Below are 14,924 nucleotides of genomic sequence, written 5' to 3' on the forward strand. Positions count from 1 at the left end.
GATGTCCAGCCAAGTAGGCAAAGATTATAATTAAATTTAGATATGTATAAACTTTATTTCTTGTTATTATGGTGATAGACTCAGGGTTCTTTTTCAGCAGTTTAGTTCTACATAGTTAAATATCTAATAGATAACAAGGGGGATAGTTCATTGTTCATTTGCATGTTTAATTTCCCAAGAATACAAACATTATCTCAATACTTAATGATGATACAAAATTTCCTAAATTGCATCTGTGTTCTCTAATATCATAAAATATCTTTGTGATGGAAGATTGAATTTTGTAATTTAAGCTATGTTATACATGAGTTGATTTTAAGATAATCAGTCTGCAAATGGGGTCCTTGTCATTTTTTATGTTGGCAATTTCAATTATGGTTTTATTTGAGCCATTGCATTTTCAAGTATTGACAATGTCCAGTAATTTATTATTGAAGCTGAACTTAAAAATTTCCATATAATTTGCTACAAATTTGAGTCCTTCAGTGTTTTGTGTGTCAAATAATGCTATATCTTCATTTGGGTTGAGTCAATCAACCTTTTCACTGTAGGGCAATGAAGAAGATCATTTACATAAACAGTTACTCACATACTCCTTGATCAGGAAAATGCCCATGTATTCTTCTGGCACATTTTCTGCACTCTGGTATAGCTTGGTAATGATGGGGTTGTAGAATTTCTTTAGCTCTTTCTGTTGATGTTCTTTCTTCTCTGCAGTTTCATTCTCATCTAGTCTGCTGATGAATTCATCATGCTTGTAAAGGATCTTCTGTTTATCTTCATCTTTGACCTTGGCTTGAAGTTTAAATTTTTTTTAAATCTTCAACAGTTGCTTTCATGGTGAATATGTAGGATTCATGCACATTCTTTGCAGACAGCTTATCCTTCTGTTTCTCATCTTCAACTCTATATTTCACAGCTTCCTGAAAATGGTCCTTGTCATTAATAGTGGATATTTGCTTTTCTTTTTGTTCTTATATCAATAGCAAATACATTGAGAATATCATTGGAATCAATACTGAAAGTGACTTTAATTTAAGGAACACCATGGTGTGCAGGTGGTGTCTGTTGAGTTAAAATTTGCCAAGCAGCTTGTTATACTTGATCATGACATGATAACGATCATAAACCTGAATGAGCACACTAGAATAGCTGTCAAATAGGTGGTGGAGGTCTGTCATTAATAAAACTTGTAGCATTATATTTGATAAGAATAGCCATAACTTCTACCAGAAGTTTCAATGCCATGGAAAAGAAGTGTGATAATCAAGAGCAACAAGTTTTAAACATTTTCAGCATCATCTCCAGATGGAATGCTGGCTGCCTTTATAGCTATAACACAGGTAACAACCTCATCAGGACTGATGCTCTTATTCAGTTCTTTTCCATTGAAGAAGCTTTCTGTAGGAACTTTTAGACTTTAGTGAAATGGGTAAAATGGCCACCAAGACAATATCATGAATATATAATTTGTCTATTTTGGCATCCCAAAAGACTTTTTTTTTCTGAGACCCAGAGAGCCACAGTAAAGGTCATCATTTAACCATTCAAATAAAGCACAGATAATGGTGATTTGTAAGTGTATTCCTTCATAAAAAGATTCAGTCTCAATACTGGACTGGATTCTCAAAAACAGGGAATAGTTAGCTTATTCACAAACAATATGGAGGCATTGGATACTTACCCTTTTTTTACGGATGTTCTTGTTATGTTTGTGGTTTAGCACAGAAATTAAATGTCTAGCTATTCTGTTGCTGAAGTCATCTCCACATTATGTGAGCATCACTAGCTATCGATTACAGCCTCAAATATTACATCTTCAATGGTTCAGATGGGCACATCAAAAATGCTATGTCCTAATTAAAAGTTGCACATTTCTTTCATCTCCAACCTTCTGTTCTAAGTCATAAACAGTATATGCAGAAATTGGCTCATTGACGATTCTAAGTACATTGAGAAATGGCTCCAGCATCTTCAGCTGCCTGACACTGAGAATCATTAACATATCTTGGCAGTATGTCCATAGCATTCCTAACTCCTCCCAACATAGACTTCTGCATTCCCTTCATCTTTTTAGAAACATCAGGGATACTTCCTTTGAATAGAAAATTTTTGTCTATATCTTGACTTCTTGGACATTGTACCTGCATGCATCATTCACCACTATGAAAGGCTAATGCTGCTTCATTTCACACTGGACAACAGTATCAATCAGTCCTATGTTGTCAAAAACTGTGCTTTGCAGTATCTGTAAATAATCATTGCAGCCTGATTATTTACAGTGTAATTGGGTAATAGTTTGGTGTTAGTAAAAGTGACATAGGTTGTGGTAGTTTGGTTCTCCCACTCCTTGGAATATACCCAAAGGAAATTAAATTGGCAAACAAAAAAGCAGTCTGCACCCTAATGTTTATTGCAGCTCAATTCACAATAGTTAAGACCTGGAACCAACCCAAATGCCCATCAACAGTAGACTGGATAAAGAAATTATGGGACATGTACTCTATAGAATACAATACAGCAGTCAAAAACAACGAAACCCAGTCATTTGCAACAAGATGGAGGAATTTGGAAAACATCATGCTGAGTGAATTAAGCCAGTCCCAAAGGGACAAATATCATATGTTCTCCCTGATCGGTGACAACTAACTGAGCACCAAAGGGGAAACTTGTTGAAGTGAAATGGACACTATGAGAAACAGTGACTTGATCAGCCCTTGTCCTGACGGTTGATGTACAATGTAATACTTTATCCATTTTAGTATTTTTTTTGTTCTAGTACCATTGGTTGAACTCTGTAATTAACACACAATTGTTCTTAGGTGTTTAAATTTTAACTGAAAAGTGATCCCTGTTAGGAATTTGGAAAACATTATGCTGAGTGAAATAAGCCAATCCCAAAGGGACAAATACCACTTGTTCTCCTTGATAGGTGACAACTAACTGAGCACCAAAAAGGAAACCTGTTAAAGTGAAATGAACACTATGAGAAACGGTGACTTGATCAGCCCTCACCCTGACTGTTGATGAACAGCTTAATATGTTATCCCTCTTAGTATTTTTTTTTGTTTGTTCTACTTAATACATTTGGTTGAATACTGTAATCAATACACAATTCTTCTTAAGTGCTGAAACTTAACTGAAAAGTGATCACTGTTAAATATAAGAGTGAGAATAAGAGAGGGAAGAGATGTGCAATTCGGGACATGCTCAAGCTGACTTACCTCAAACGGTAGAGTTAGAAACATACCAGGGGATTCCAATTCAATCCCATCAAGGTGGCATGTACCAATGCCATCTCACTAGTCCCAGTGATCAATTTCTGTTCACAATTGATCATAACGATAGGACTAAGAACCAAAGGGATCACATAAACAAGAATAGTGTCTGCAACTACTAGCTGATAGAATAAAACAGGGAGAGAACGATCCAACATGGGAAGTGAGATACACAGCAGACCCATAGAATGGCAGATGTCCTAACAGCACTCGGCCTCATAATCAGCCCTTAAGGCATGCGGATCCGGCTGAAATGCCCATGAGAGTATTTCAGGCATGGAAAGCCAAGACACTCTGGGGGAAAAAAAAGCTAAATGAAAGATCTCCGCGAATGAGATCCCAGTGGAAAGAATGGGTCATCAAAGAAGGAGGTACCTTTCTCTGAAGGGAGGAGAGAACTTCCACTTTGACCATGGCCTTGTCTAAATATGATCAGAGTCAGTGAACTCAGGGGGCTTCCATAGCCTTGGCAGTTCATGACAAGAGCCTAGGGTGATTACTGATGCCCTAAACAAGAGTGTCAATTTGTTAAGTGAACAACAGGAGTCACTGTGCACTGACTCCTCATGTAGGATCTTTGTCCTTGGTGTGCTGTACATTGAGATTTAATGCTATAACTAGTACTCAAACAGTATTTTTCACTTTAAGTTTCTCTGTGGGAGCAAACTGTTGAAATCTTTACTTAATGTATGCTAAACTGATCTTCTGTATATAAAGAGAATCGAAAATGAATCTTGATGTGAATGGAAGGGGAGAGGGAGTGAGAAAGGGGAGGGTTGCGGGTGGGAGGGACGTTATGGGGGGAAGCCATTGTAATCCATAAGCTGTACTTTGGAAATTTATATTCATTAAATAAAAGTTTAAAAATGCATAACCCAAATTAATATTGCTCACAAAAGACAATATTTCTTTTTTTAAAGATTTGTTTATTTATTTGAAAGGCAGAGTACAGAGAGGCAGAGGTAGAGGCAGAGGAAGAGAGAGGTCTTCCATGGCACTGGTTCACTCCCTTAAATGGCTGCAACAGCTGGAGCTGGACTGATCCGAAGCCAGGAGCCAAAAGCTTCTTCCTGGTCTCCCATGTGGGTGCAGGGGCCCAAGCACTTGAGCCATCTTCTACTGCTTTCCAGGCCATAGCAGAGAGCTGAATCGGAAGTGGAGTAGCCAACCCTCGAACCAGTTCCCACATAGTATGCTGGCACTGAAGGAATGGAGAAACATATCATGGAGGTATATTAATTTTCAGCATCTCAAAACAAGGAAGCATCTAAATATTAGTCCCTTGTGTTTGTATGCCTGGGAAACCAGAAAGAAAAAGTACCTGATTTCTACCTGATGCGAACGCAATGAAAAAAATTATAAAATTAGACCCAAAATTAATGCAATTGAAAACCAAATGTTAGTGGAGAGAAATCAACAAAGGCAAAAACAGTCTTTGAAAAGGTCCATAAAGTTTATAAATTTCATATAATGTGAAATAAGAAAAATAGAAGACACAAACCACACATAGCAAACATCAATTAGGGCTCATCACTAGGGATAGCATGGACAATAGAAGAGTGGAATGTATTTGATGCCCACAAATTTGGTAACAGTTAAAATGAACCAATCCTTGAAGACACATACTACCAAAACTCACAATATGAGAAAGAGTTACAAAGCAAAGAAAAGTTAGTTTCCTTCTGAAATGAAATCACAAGATACTGATGGTTTCACTGGTGAATTTGTCTAAAATAAATAAATAAATTTGTCAGGTCATCAAAATATCTTCAGAGAATGGAATCTAAGGTAACACTAACTCATTTTCTGAAGCCACCATTATCCTAATACCAAAATCAGATGAAGGCATTAAAATAAAGGAAAACTTGGGACCAATTTTTTTTCAGAACTTCATGACAAATTTCAGAAGAGTCATCTATAGTATTGTCTCAACAGCCTTATTCTCTTATTATAAGGCTTTTTCATTCTTAACTTGCCACTAAAATTACTCTTCTCAATGTCACCAGTGACTTCTAAACTACGTAGTTCAAAAGTTACTTACCTACTTTAATCATATCCAAAATCTCAATAGCACTTGAAAACGACAATTCATCTTCTTGAAACTCTCCTCTTGGCTTTCTTTCACCATACTGAACTTATTGTCTCCCTACCTTACTGCATGTTCCATTTTAGTATTTTTTCCTAGCTTCTTTTTTCTGATAGAGTCCTTAATGTTGTAGGACGTGAAGGCACTATTCAGTGTCCAACACTGCTGTATATTTGTGTTGTTTCCTTAAGTGATGATAAGCAGAGCTTTGACTGTAAAGTCCACCACTGTACCAATGACTTCTAAATATGTATCTCTAGGTCTCTCCTCTTTACTCATATATATATATATATATATATATATCACAATCGTGTATATATACCTACTTCCTCATTGAGCTAATACACGTTTTAAATTCAAGATAGGCAAATAGAATCTTATTTTAATCCAATATGACATATTTCTCTCCTTTCTTCTCCATTTGAGTAAATGATACAGCTCTCCATTCTACTATTCAAAACAAAACTAAACCTATTTTTTTAAATAATTGCTACTTGTTCTGATTTTTGTTTCAGAAATTTACCTTATTCATATCTAATTCTTACCACCTCTACCTACACACCTTTATGCAAGTCATGACTAGCACTTAAATTGGATATTGCAAGATCCACCTAACTAGCAATAATAATTATACCCTGCTTATCAACATGCTATAGTATTTTAATTTTTTTCTCAGAAGTCTCTCCCCAATATGTAGTTAGAAAAAAAAGATCTTTTACATGATTTCTGAAAATCATTTAGAATTTGAGAAGTTTTCTTTTCATTTTCTTATTTAAATATACCACTGTGTAATGAAATACAGTATTTTTCAATGCTTTTTCCAAATTATATTTGTAAAGATCATTTTCAAATTTGGTAATAAGAGGAAAATAAAATGGAGCCCAAAAAAACTGAGTATTAGACTATAGTGTCATTAAGATGTAATATGTAAGATAAGACCTTCTCTGAGGGTTCAATGTTGCATCCCCATTACCTTAGAATAACATGTGACACAAAAAAGATATTCAGCAAGCATTTATTGATTGATAGAGTGAATTGATGATCAGCCTATTCTTTTTATTCTAGAACCTTTAGGTGATGTCTGCTACTTTCTGCTGCTCTCCAGAATCTTTATAAGGATCCAGTGTCACTTGCCACCATGTTTTCCTGCATCCCTTTACAGAAAAATTCTTCTTTGAATTATTTTTGCTGGTTTTCTCTTTGTCCTCCATTTCCTAAATATTAGGAAACAGACTTAGTTTTTAGAACTCTTGGTTGTATTCTTTTCAGATTTACATTTTTGTACATTGTACTCTCATATGTACTTAAAAATTGTAAGTATCATATTTTTGCTTTTTGTTTTTTTTCTTATTATTTAATATAGCTAGTAATTGCCTCAGTGTTTGCAGCTTAGAAAAAATGACTATAGGAAAAACAAAAGTAAAAAAAGAAATAATACGTTGATGAAGAATTACATAGGAAAGTTAAAAATGACCCACCTTAATTTATTTCTTTTGACATAATAGTATCTTGCAATGATTGAAGCTCAAACATTTGGATGAATGCATGTGTTCCAACCAAAACCAGACCAAAACCCTGCATTTCAACATTAAAAGGAATGTCCTCTCTCGTGTCCCATGCTTACTTCAAATTGTGATTTTCTGAATCTGAGTTCAACTTTTTTTCCACAGAATTATTTCTTCCATTCTTCCCTCCCTAACCTGGACTTTGGTCATCTATTCAAAAAAGCAGAAACTTTACTTTTCTATTTTTGTAAAGATTATTTATTTGAAAGGCAGAGTTACAGAGATGCAGAGGCAGAGAGGGGAGTGAGAGCATCCATCTGCTGATTCACTCCCCAGATGGCTGAAATGGCTGGAGCTGTGCCAATCCAGTTTTCCCAGCATCATTTGTTGAAGAGACTGTCCTTTCTTGAGGGACTAATTTAAGCTCCTTTGTCAAAGATACGTAGGTTGTAGATGTGTGAATTGATTTCCGGAGTTTCTATTCTATTCCATTGGCCTATATAACTATTTTTGTGAAAGTATGAGGCTGTTTTGATGATAACTGCTCTGTAGTATGATTTGAAATCTGGTTTTGTGATGCCTCTAGCTTTGTTTCTGATGTATAATTTTCCTTTAGATAATTGGTGTCTCTTGTGTTTCAATATGAATTTTAGCATCATATTTTCTAGATCTGAGAAGACTGTCATTGGTATTTTGATCAGATTGTATGAATCTGTAAATTGCTTTGAGCAGTGTGTGAATTTTGATTATATTGATTCTTCCAATCCACGAACATGGAAAATTTTTCCATTTTTTTGTGTCTTCTTCTATTTCTTTCTTTAATGTTTTGTAATTTTCATTGTAGATATCTCTTACCTCCTTGATTAAATGTGTTCCAAGGCATTTAATTTTATCTTCAGCTATTGTGAATGGGATTGATCTTAAAAGTTCTTTCTCAGTCATGGTATTGTCTGTGTATAAAAAGGTTATTAATTTTTGTGCATTAATTTTATATCCTGCAAATTTACCAACTTTTTTATAGTTCCAATAGTCTTTTAGTGAAGTGTTTTGGTTCCCTTGTATATAGAATCATGTCATCTGCAAATAGAGATAATTTGACTTCCTAGTTCCCAGTTTCTATCCCTTAGATTTCTTTTTTTTTTTTTTTTTGCCTAATGTCTTTGTCTAAAGCTTAGAGGACTATATATAATGGTAATGGAGGGTGGGCATCTTTGTCTAGTTTTGGATATTAATGGGAATGCTTCTGACTTCTCCCCATTCAATAAGATGCTGGTCATGTGTTTGTCATAAATTGCCTTGATTTTTTTTATTTTTTTTAAGTTTTATTTAATGAATATAAATTTCCAAAGTACAGCTTATGGATTACAATGGCTTCCCCCCATAACGTCCCTCCCACCCGCAACCCTCCCCTTTCCCACTCCCTCTCCCCTTCCATTCACATCAAGATTCATTTTCGATTCTCTTTATATACAGAAGATCAGTTTAGCATACATTAAGTAAAGATTTCAACAGTTTGCTCCCACAGAGAAACTTAAAGTGAAAAATACTGTTTGAGTACTAGTTATAGCATTAAATCTCAATGTACAGCACACTAAGGACAAAGATCCTACATGAGGAGTAAGTGCACAGTGACTCCTGTTGTTCACTTAACAACTTGACACTCTTGTTTAGGGCATCAGTAATCACCCTAGGCTCTTGTCATGAGCTGCCAAGGCTATGGAAGCCCCCTGAGTTCACTGACTCTGATCATATTTAGACAAGGCCATGGTCAAAGTGGAAGTTCTCTCCTCCCTTCAGAGAAAAGTACCTCCTTCTTTTTTTTTTTTTTTTGAGACTTTACAATAATACATTTATTGTGCATTCTTTATAGATTTTTTTTATTTAATGAGCATAAATTTCCAAAGTACAGCTTATGGATTACAATAGGTTCCTCCCCCCTGTAACTTCCCTCCCTCCCACAACACCCCCCTCTCCCACACCCCCTCCCCTTTCCTTTCACATCATGATTAATTTTCAATTATCTTTATATACAGAAGATCAATTTAGCGTATGTTAAGTAAAGATTTCCACATTTTGCTCCCACACAGAAACACAAAGTGTAAAATACTGTTTGAGTACTAGTTATAGCATTAATTAAACACCTAAGAGTAATTGTGTATTAATTACAGAGTTCAACCAATAGTTTTAAGTAGAATATAAAATGCATCTTTTGTATTGTTGTGGCTTCCCCCCCAACCTCCCTCCCTCCCGTGGCCCTCCCCTCACCCACTCCCTCTCCCATCCCGCTCTTCATCACGTTTCATTTTCAATTACCTTCATATACTGAAGATCAACTTAGTATATACTAAGCAGGGATTTCAACAGGTTGCACTCACACAACCGAACCAGGTATAGGATATTGTTCGACTAGTAGTGTTGTTTTTGAGTTTCATAGTTAAACATATTAAGGACAGAGATCCTGCGTGGGGAGTATGAACCCAGTGACTCCCGTTGTTGATTAACAGTTGGCACTCTTATTTATGATGTCAGCAATCACCTGAGATTCTTGCTATGAGCTGTCTAGGCTATGGAAGCCCCTTGAGTTCACCAACTCTGAATTTGTGTAGTCAAGTCCATATCACAGTGGAGGTTCCTTCCTCCCTTCAGAAGAAGACATCTCTCTCCTTGATGTCCTGATCCTTCTGCTGGGGTGTTGTTCACCAGTATCATTCATTTAGATTGTTTTTTTGCCACCGTGTCATGGCTTTCCATGCCTGCGAGACTCTCATGGACCTTTTAGTCAGATCCGAATGTCCCAAGGGTTGATTCTGAAGCAGGAGTGCTGTTTTGAGCATTTGCCATTCTATGAGTCTGCTGTGTGTCCTGTTTCCCCTGCAGGATCATTCTCTCCCTTTTGATTCTATCTTTCATTATTTGCTTACACTGGTCTTACTTGTGTAATCTCTTCGACACTTACCCTATCTTTTTAATCAGTTGTGTATTTATATTTGTCACTTTACCAAGTGTGCTGGCTTTGGTATCTGCCTCCTTGGTAAGGTTGAGTTGAAATCCCCTGGCACATTTCTAGTTCCACCATTGGAGGTAGGTCTGAGTGAGAATGTGCTGTCCTATATATCTCCTCCCTCTTTATTCCCTCTCCTATGTTTCACAGAGATCAATTTTCTGTTAATTTTTAAACACTTAAGAATGGTTGTGCATTGATTGCAGAGTTCAACCAGTGGTCTTGTGTAGAGCAAACCGAGCAACAACAACAACAACAAAAATACTAAAGGAACAAAATAGTAAGTTGCTCCTCAACAGTCTAGACAAGGGCTGCTCATGTCATTGTCTCTCATAGTGTTCATTTCACTTCAATGGGTGTCATTTTCGGTGCTCGTTTAGTTGCCATCGATCAGGGAGAACATGTGATATTTGTCACTTTTGGACTAGCTTATTTCACTCAGCATGATGTTTTCCAGCTCCCTCCATTTTGTTGTAAATGCCCGGATTTCATTGTTTTTTTACTGATGTATAGTGTTCCATAGAGTACATATCCCATAGTTTCTTTATCCAGTCATCCGTTGATGGACATTTAGGTTGATTCCATGTCTTAGCTATTGTGAATTGAGCTGCAACAAATATTGAGGTGCAAATGGCTTATTTCACCCCTTTAATTCCATTTGGGTATATTCCAAGGAGTGGGATGGCTGGGTCCTGTGGTAGTGCTATATTCAGGTTTCTGAGGATTCTCCAGACTGTCTTCCATAGTGGCTTTACCAGTTCACATTTCCACCAACAGTGGATTAGTGTTCCTTTTTCTCCACATCCTCACCAGCATCTGTTGTTGGTTGATTTCTGTATGTAAGCCAATCTAACCGGAGTGAGGTGGGATCTCTTTTTTTTTAACTTTTATTTAATGAATATAAATTTCCAAAGTACAGAATATTGATTACAATGGCTTCCCCCCCATAATGTCCCTCCAACCCGCAACCCTCCCCTTATCCACTCCCTCTCCCCTTCCATTCACATCAAGATTCATTTTCGATTCTCTTTATATACAGAAGATCAGTTTAGCATACATTAAGTAAAGATTTCAACAGTTTGCTCCCACAGAGAAACTTAAAGTGAAAAATACTGTTTGAGTACTAGTTATAGCATTAAATCTCAATGTACAGCACACTAAGGACAAAGATCCTACATGAGGAGTAAGTGCACAGTGACTCCTGTTGTTCACTTAACAACTTGACACTCTTGTTTAGGGCATCAGTAATCACCCTAGGCTCTTGTCATGAGCTGCCAAGGCTATGGAAGCTGATCAAGTCACTTTACCTCATAGTGTCCATTTCACTTCAACAAGTTTCCCCTTTGGTGATCATTTGAGGTGGTATCTCATTGTGGTTTTGATCTGCATTTCCCTGATGGCTAGGGATCCTGAGCATTTTTTCATGTGTCTGTTGGCCATTTAGATTTCCTCTTTTGAAAAATGACTGTTAAACTCCTTGGCCCATTTTTTTATTGAGTTGTTTGTTTTGATTCTGTGGTGTTTTTTGATCATTGTGTAGATTCCAGTTGTTAATCCTTTATCTGTTGTGTAGTTTGCGAATAACGTCTCCCATTCTGTTGGTTTCCTCTTCGCTTTCCTGACTGTTTCCTTTGCTGTTAAGAAACTCTTCAATTTGAGGTAATCCCATTTGTTTATTTTATCTTTGATTACCTGTGCTGTGGGGTCTTCTCCAGGAATTCTTCGCCTATTCCGATATCTTGAAGGGTTTCCCCTATGCTCTCAATTAGTTTCACGGTGTCGTGGCGCATCTCTAGTTCTTTGATCCATGTTGAGTGGATTTTTGTATAAGGTGTAAGGTAGGGGTCTTGCTTCATACTGCGACATGTGGACATCTAGTTTTCCCAGCACCATTTGTTGAAGAGGCTGTCCTTGTTCCAGGGGTTGGTTTTAGGTCCTTTGTCAAATATGAGTTGGTTATAGATGTTTGGATTGATCTCCAGTGTTTCTATTCTGTTCCATTGGTCTATCCATCTGTTTTTGTACCTGTACCAGGCTGTTTTGATTATAACTGCCCTGTAGTATGCCTTGAAGTGTGGAATTGTGATGCCCCCGGCCTTGTTTTTATTGTTAAGGATTGCTTTAGCTATTCTGGGTCTCCTGTTTCTCCATATGAATTTCAGCATCGTTTTTTCTAGGTCTTTGAAGAATGACTTTGGTATTGTATTGAACTTGTAAATTGCTTTTGGGAGAATGGACATTTTGATGATATTGATTCCTCCAATCCATGAGCATGGCAGGTTTTTCCATTTTTTTGTGTCGTCTTCTATTTCTTTCTTTAGTGTTTTGTAATTTTCATCATAGAGGTCTTTGACTTTCTTGGTTAAATTTATTCCAAGGTACTTTATTGTTTTTGTGGCTATCGTGAATGGGATTGATCTTAGTAGTTCTTCCTCGGCCCTGGCATTGTCTGTGTATACAAAGGCTGTTGATTTCTGAGTGTCGACTTTGTATTCTGCTACTTTACCAAACTCTTCTATGAGTTCCAGTAGTCTCTTATAGGAGTTTATCGGGTCCCCTATATATAGTATCATGTCATCTGCAAACAGGGATAGTTTAACTTCCTCCTTTCCCATTTGTATCCCTTTAATTTCTTTTTTTTGCCTGATGGCTCTGGCTAACACTTCTAGGACTATATTGAATAGCAATGGTGAGAGTGGGTATCCCTGTCTGGTGCCAGCTTTCAATGGAAATGCCTCCAACATTTCCCCATTCAATATGATGCTGGCCTTTGGTTTATCATAGACTGCCTTAATTGTGTTGAGGAATGTTCCTTCTAACCCCAATTTGCTTAGGGTTTTTATCATGAAAGGGTGTTGTATTTTGTCAAATGCTTTCTCTGCATCTATTGAGATAACCATATGATTTTTGTTTCTCAATTTATTAATGTGATGTATTACATTGATTGACTTTCAAATATTGAAACATCCCTGCATACCAGGGATAAATCCCACTTTGTCCGGGTGAATAATCTTTCTGATGTGTAGTTGGATTCGGTTTGCCAGAATTTTATTGAGTATTTTTGCATCTATGTTCATCAAGGAGATAGGTCTGTAGGTCCTGGCTATCTGTTGCATTTGTGTGTTGTTATCTAGCTGCCTTTGTTTAAAGTTTTCTGATATTATTTCGTTAAAGACACCTTCTAATCCATTCTCTCTTTCCACCCCCTCAGGGACTCCTATTATCCGAACATTACACCGTTTGATTGAATCTTGTAGGTCTCCGACCATATTTTTTAATTTTTTAATTTCTTCTTCCTGCGTTTGAACTGATTGTATTATTTTTGGAAGTTTGTCTTCGAATTCTGATATTCGGTCTTCTATTTCATCTGTTCGATTTCCGAGGGATTCCACGGTGTTTTTTATATGGTCAATTGAGTTTTTCAGTTCTAGTATCTCATTCTGGCTTCTCTTTAGGATCTCTAATCCTTGGGCTTGTTTTTCATTCAGCTCTTGACACTGTTTCTCATTATTTCTAAGTATTCTGATTATTAATTTTCTGAATTCTTTTTCTGGCATGTTTTCAACTTCTTCTTCTTCTGCCTCTGTTCTGGTTGGTTTAGCCTGCTCCATTGGCAAGTTTATATGTTCTTCTATATTCTTATTGTGGGTTTTTGTTTTGTTTTTTGGCATACCGTCTGGGTGATTTTTCAGGTTGATTTCCCTCTGCTATAGGCTGCTGTGAGTCTGTACCAATATCCAGTGTAAGCAGGCTGCTCTACACAGCCCGCATGTAAACAGACAGGATGGCTGCTCTCTGCCCACTGCAGCTCTGAATCCTGCCCTTTTTCCCCACCAGCAGGCGCTATTCAGTTGTTGTTTTTTTTTTTCTTGTAACTTGAGTAGTCGGGTGTCAGAGCTTTGAGCTGCCCTCCCTCAAGCAAGAAGTGTCCAGTTGCTCTGCTCCACCTTTGGGCTCCGCCTCCGAAGGTTAGTGTGGAGGCAAAGACAGTTCTCCTTTAAGCCCGAATGTAAACAGACAAAATGGCTGCTTCCCGCCTGCTGTAGCTCCAAGGAGGCGCCAAGAGATACTGGCTTACTCAGTCTCTCAATTAGTATCCCTGAATCGCGCATTCTTTCCGCAGGCGCCACCCACTCTGTTCCATTTTCTATTTCCTCCCCCACTCAGTCATGTGTGTCTCAGTGTCCGTCCCAGGGTGGGTTGGGGTGGGGCGGTGGCAGCTGTGCCGCGGTGCTGGGCGAGCGCCCCGTCTCACCTTGGCTTCCAGCGCTGGTGCGAACACACTCCTGCTGGTGTCCTGAGTCTCAGGCGTCCACGTCCTCTGTACCTCCTTCTTTGAAAACCCATTCTTTCCACTGGGATCTCATTCACGGAGATCTTTCATTTAGGTTTTGTTTTTTTTTTTTCACCAGAGTGTCTTGGCTTTCCATGCCTGAAATACTCTCATGGGCTTTTCAGCCAGATCCACATGCCTTAAGGGCTGATTATGAGGCCAGAGTTTTGTCTAGGACATCTGCCATTCAATGGGTCTGCTGTGTATCTAGCTTCCCATGTTGGATCGTTCTCTTCCTGTTTTATTCTATCAGCTAGTATTTGCAGACACTAGTCTTGTTTATGTGATCCCTTTGGTTCTTAGTCCTATCATTATGATCAATTGTGAACAGAAATTGATCACTGGGACTAGTGAGATGGCATTGGTACATGCCACCTTGATGGGATTGAATTGGAATCCCCTGGTATGTTTCTAACTCTACCGTTTGAGGTAAGTCAGCCGATTTTTTTTTAAATTTTTGACAGGAAGAGTTAGTGAAAGAAAGAGAGACAGAGAAAGGTCTTCCTTTCATTGGTTCACCACCCAAATGGCTGTTATGGCCAGTGCACTGCACCGATCTGAGGCCAGGATCCAGGTGCTTCCTCCCAGTCTCCCCTGCATGTGCAGGGCCCAAGGACCTGGGCCATCCTCCACTGCACTCCCAGTCCACAGCAGAGAGCTGGACTGGAAAAGGAGCAACCAGGACAGAATCCAGCACCCCAACCAGAACCAGAACCTGGGG

The 14,924-nt window shown here is 37.9% G+C and overlaps 1 pseudogene; it reads right to left on the reverse strand.

Annotated features, from left to right (window-relative positions):
- Positions 1–354: 354 nt before the first annotated feature.
- LOC138846073 (heat shock cognate 71 kDa protein pseudogene) lies at positions 355–13,982 on the reverse strand (annotated as a pseudogene).
- Between the last annotated feature and the right edge of the window lie 942 nt (positions 13,983–14,924).

This window comes from Oryctolagus cuniculus, chromosome 1 (genome assembly GCF_964237555.1).
Source record: "Oryctolagus cuniculus chromosome 1, mOryCun1.1, whole genome shotgun sequence".
In the NCBI taxonomy this organism is placed as follows: domain Eukaryota; kingdom Metazoa; phylum Chordata; class Mammalia; order Lagomorpha; family Leporidae; genus Oryctolagus; species Oryctolagus cuniculus.